We start from the raw sequence: 5,466 nt of genomic DNA on the forward strand, positions 1-5,466 counted from the left end.
ACGCGGGGCGTAATTTTGGAGTACGCTGGGCGTACTCACGTACGCGGCGCGTACGTCGTTACGCTGGGCGTAATATGGCGTCATGGCTTACGACTCCTGGCTAGTTAAGCGTAGCTTGGGCGGGCCGATGGGACTCGACTCTGGGTCTAGTACGCGGGGCGTACTCCCAGAGTACGCGGGGCGTAATCCCTGCTTCCGACTTCTAAATTCCGTAACTTTTGCGTACGAGCTCCGTTTTTCGCGTTCTTTATATCCACGCGTAGGTGAGATTATGCTCTACAACTTTCCTTTAGACTCCGTCGGCTAGTTTTGACTTTATTTTTAATGATATATTTTTAATAGGCCGGGCCTCCTAAAGTTCGTTAAAAATTCATAGGTCCTTTATTCGACGTCGGTTTTCGTTTGTCTTTTTATTGTTTTATTACTACTGAGGAGATCTTCAACTTTCGTTTAGGTTGCGTTAGCTAAATAACACTCGATCTTCAATCCGAGTTTTTAGCCCTCTACTACTGTTACGAAACTTTGAAAATTCGTAACTTCTTCATACGAGGTCCAATTTGGGCGATCCTTTTATGTACGTTCACCTTTCAACGAGATCTACGACTTTTGTTTAGATACTTAAGGCTTAAAAATGCATTTTATTGAGATTCTACTTTTTACGTCAAAAAAATGTTTTAACGTCGCGTCGTAAATATACGAGTGGTTATAATTTCTTCAATGTAACCCGGTTTTGAGCGTTCTTTATGTTTTTGGAAACCTTGGCATGATATCTAATATTCGATGCATCCCAACTTAGATACTTGAACACTTTATTTTCGAGGTTAATTTCGTTGTTTTTAGCTTTCGAGTGTTTATAATGCTTTTTGGGAAAAATAGGGTTGTCACAGGATTCTCAGGAATCCCGGGAGTAAAATCGACCCTCGGGACTTGAGCAAAAAGACCAGAGCTTCGGGTTATAACGGGGACTTGAGCAAAAAGACAAGGTTGTGAGAGAGAGGAGAGAAATGAGCAACATTTTCGGAAAGCCTCGCATCCTATTTATAGGAAGGCTGAACCGCCTCCGAACGCGGGGCGTATGCTCGTACGCAGCGCGTACGCGTACGTCATGCATGACCGAAGCCTCGACTGCCTTGGTTCGGATGGGACGGGTTGCTGGGTACGCGGGTCGGATGGGACGGCGGGTCGGACGGGACAGCGGGTCGGACGGGTTAGATTCTTCGGATAGTGCGACGTGGACGATCCGAGACCCTCGATCTCAGTACGCGGGGCGTACGAAGGTACGCAAGGCGTACTTCGGTCCAATCCGATGACTCCCCTTCGGATATTACCGGGAATTTATAATTAAATTTATATTTATTATAAATAAACTTCAAAAATTCATATCTCCCTCATACGAACTCCGTTTTTGACGTTCTTTATATCCACGCGAAGGTGAGACCATGATCTACAACTTTCGTTTAGATTCCGTTGGTAAATTCCGAAAGTATTTTTATTATTTATTTATTAAAATGACGTGATTAAGGAATTTCTTCAAAAATTCATAACTTCCTCATACGAAGTCAGATTTGGACGTTCTTTTTATGTACGCAAACCTTGATATGATTCCTACTACTTTATTTAGTCCGAATAAGATTTTAGGAAGGTTACATTTTGACCTAAATTTGATCGGTTTTACATTACATTGACTCGAAATATCGGGTTGTCACAATATAGAACCCTTATGCTCCAAAAAACGTGGAAAGCTAATGGTCTAGGGTTTCCACACGTTTTTGTGAGCCTCCTTCTCTTTTATTCTTCATCCTCTTGCTCTTGGTGTTTGTGAACCATTAGAGGAGTGACATTTGTGACTCTAAGCTTTCTAAAGTCATTACATTAGAGGATTTGAGATTGTTATTGCTATATAACAATCAAGGTATGATCTAAACCCTAATTATATGCTGTATTGATTATAATATGCTAGATCTAGGGTTTATAGTCTTGGATAAATTGCATGTACAACAGAGAAACCTAGATCCAAGCATTTAGGGTTTGTATGAGCACATAGGATGTTCTTATGACCAAAAACCATCATTAATGTCTAAGTCCATAACTATAATTGGTAAGACTTGACCCGACCCGACATGGTCCATTTGGGTTGCATGGCATCATGCATTTGGATAGACTAAAATGAGAGAAATAACACTTAAGGTTTGTTAATATATTATAAGTTCTAATATATTAATAAGGTTATTTAATTAGTATTGATCAAGAATTAATTTGGAATTAATTAAGTGATCAAATGGAGACTAACTAAATATATGGGTTGATTGTGTAAATCATTGATATGTGCATATTTAGTTCATATTAAGTATAGATTTTGATTCATTTATTAGCTAAATTATTGCATTTTGTGGACAAAAGGTACTTAAAAGTGTTTGAATTATATTTTCAGTCCAAAAATGAAGCTCGGAAGCAGAAGGAAGCAGGAGAAGCGGTTGAGAGCTCGAGAATGGAACAAAGAAGAAAAACACTAAAAATAACACCTACTCGGTGAGTAAGGTCGACTACTCGGCAAGTCCAAGCGAAGATTCGAGAAGATAAAGACTTGGAAACCTAGAGACTTATCACAATACGGGGATTGAGAGATGGAGTCGACGAGTCGGCACCTGACTCGACGAATCGATTCGTAAATATAAAGATAACTCCTCAGAACGATTGGGGAGGATTCTGGAACGATTCAGAAGAGTTTAGCTGCGATTAAGAAGTCAGTAAAACCCTAGAAGACAAAGTTATAAGCTAGAATTCAATTCCGAAGGAGATTTGAGGCAAATTTCATCATTCTACTTAATCTTTTGTTTTGTCGCTATGGTTAAACAATTAGAGTCTGTTTGTTTGCTGTTATTTACTTCAATTATGAGCTAAACCCTTTTGACTTCTGTTTGGGGATACAAAATTGATACTATGGTTTGATTGTTGGTAGGATTAATTCTAAGTTGGTGATTTTTGTTATTTTAGCTTGCTAAAGAACCTTGTGTGTGAATAATAATTAATTTTCTGTTAATAGGAAGATAATTGATTAGCATGAACATCTATTGATTATCAACCTCATATGCTATGTGACCACTTTGTCATATGTCTAGGATTAATGAACATGAAACTAGAGTTAATAAGAAAATTGAGTAAATTCATGTGCAAGCTTGTGTGATGACCATCAACAAGAGGTTAATTAAAAGACCAAATTAGTTAACTATTGCAAGTCTAAATTAACCGAATAATTAGTCTAGTAAATTTTATTAAATTAGACAACTGGCCACTGTTTAAGTTAGTTTATTTGCTAAGGATTAGTGTAGTGAATGCGAATCTAGTCACTTGAATCGGTAACCAACAAAAGAATTAATCCATTGCACCATTACCTTGAAATCAACTATAGGATCAATTGAGTTGAGCTAAACAGAAGTTCCTTCCCATTATTGAATCTAGTTAATTCGTTGTTTTCTAGTTTTTAAATTAAGTAATAGTTAGCAAGTTTCTAGTCTTGTAAAACTAGAGAAAACCCCTACTTATTAATTAATTTAGATAAAATTAGTTTTTAGTTTTAATTTACCGTTCCCTGTGTTCGACACCCTACTTATTTAACTATACCACAATTGATAGGTCCACTGCCTTTGTGTATTTATTTTATAATTAAAAGTAGGTTTAAAACTAAGTGAGTATGCACACATCAAGTTTTTGGCGCCGTTGCCGGGGAACGGTTCTAAAATTAACTATTAAATTCTATTTAATCTATCCTTTGTGTGTGATTTATCTTACACAAAGTTATTTAAAAGGTAATTCAGTAAGTAGAATAAGTTTTAATAAAAATCCGTTTTTAAAGTAACTAGAAATTTTTTTTCTGGTTTTGCGTTGAACTCGCCGAGTGCACTCGTGCAGACTCGGCGAGTACATCGGTGTTACAGTTTTAATTTTTTATTTTATTTTTATTCTTTTTACGCGTTTTTTGTTTTGTTTACAGTTGTTTCATGACCCGAGGATCTGATACACCTCTGGTCCCTCCTCTTGAAGACTCGGAATCCACACTAAGGAGGAGCAAAGGCAAAACCGTTGGAGAATCCGCTTCTTCAAAGAACTCAACACTCAAAAACCTCAAGTCTGTTTTCAGCAAGAAGAGGAGCAGCAAATAAGGAGCATCCAATGCCTCTTTGCCAATCGGAGACCCAATTCAAGAAGATATCGAGTACAAGACCGAGGAAGAAGATGAGCCCACATACGAGCACGAATCCGAGTTTGAAGACGATTTAGCTATCACCATGGCTAATATCAATGAAGTCCCCATGGGGGAATGGAAGAAGAGGATGCGCGATGACACCGGCCCGGGACTTGTGCAGCCTGCAATTCCCGCAACCGCTACTTTCAAACTAAAAGGCCATATTCTCGCTCAACTCAAGGAGATTCCTTTTTATGGGAAGGATCACGAAGACGCCTACAAGAACTTAGACGAAGTGAATGATGTGGTTGACTATATCAATGTACCGAATGTTCCACGCGAGACCCAGCTTCTTTGCATGCTTCCAGTCACGTTCAAAGGAGCTGCAAAGGATTGGCTAAAGTCACTTCCTCCCGGATCGGTCACCACATGGGCCAAGATGAAAGAAGAGTTCATAGACCACTTTTGCCCGCCCTCCAAAATAGCCAAGCTAAAGAAAGCCATTGCCAACTTCGAGCAACAACCCGTAGAATCTCTTTATGAAGCTTGGGAAAGATACAAAGGTTTGCTTAGAAATTGCCCACACCATGACCTCAATAGCCAACAAGAGATCTCCATTTTCTATGATGGAGTCAATGTCACCACAAAGCAATTGCTCGATTCTCAAGGCCCGATCACGAAGAAGGCGCCCCCGGTAATCAAGGAGTTAATTGAAGAATTCTCTAAGCACTCTAGAGAATACCACAATCCAAGAAACGAAGTAAGTCGGGGGGTAGTGAACTCGACAAATGATAGCATGGCGGCGGTGATAGCTAAGCTCGATAGTCTAGATAGAAGGATGGCAAAAATGGATCAAACAATCCATGCTATTCGGGTTGGATGTGAGAATTGTAGAGGGCCCCATCTCACAAAGGATTGTGATTTGGATGAAAATGGAAACGAGAAGGCTCAAGTATTCTATTCAAGTGGCGATCGATACGACGAGAATTGGCGGAAACCGAAGAAGGAATGGCTCCCATACGAAGAGTACAAGAAGGCTAAGGAGGAGAAATACAAGCAGAAGGAGAGGGGATATTATCAAAAGGAAGATCCAGTAGTGGAAAAGAAGGCCGATTTAGAAGAATTGTTTACTAGATTCATAGTCGCGTCCGAAAAGAGACACAATGATCACGATGCTGCAATACACGAGACCAGAAATATGCTAAGGAATCAGCAGGCATCCATTCTCAACATTGAGAAACAGCTGGGACAACTTGCGCACCAAGTGAACAAAAGAAGACCGG

General features: G+C 39.4%; 1 non-coding gene across 1 annotated transcript; it reads right to left on the reverse strand.

The window, feature by feature from the left end:
- Positions 1–4,670: 4,670 nt before the first annotated feature.
- LOC145071668 (small nucleolar RNA R71) lies at positions 4,671–4,777 on the reverse strand. Its single transcript, XR_013690675.1, has one exon. It is a non-coding gene; the product is annotated as a small nucleolar RNA R71 (small nucleolar RNA).
- Between the last annotated feature and the right edge of the window lie 689 nt (positions 4,778–5,466).

This window comes from Lactuca serriola, chromosome 8, assembly GCF_051521515.1.
Source record: "Lactuca serriola cultivar US96UC23 chromosome 8, Lser_US96UC23_V15, whole genome shotgun sequence".
Taxonomy (NCBI): domain Eukaryota; kingdom Viridiplantae; phylum Streptophyta; class Magnoliopsida; order Asterales; family Asteraceae; genus Lactuca; species Lactuca serriola.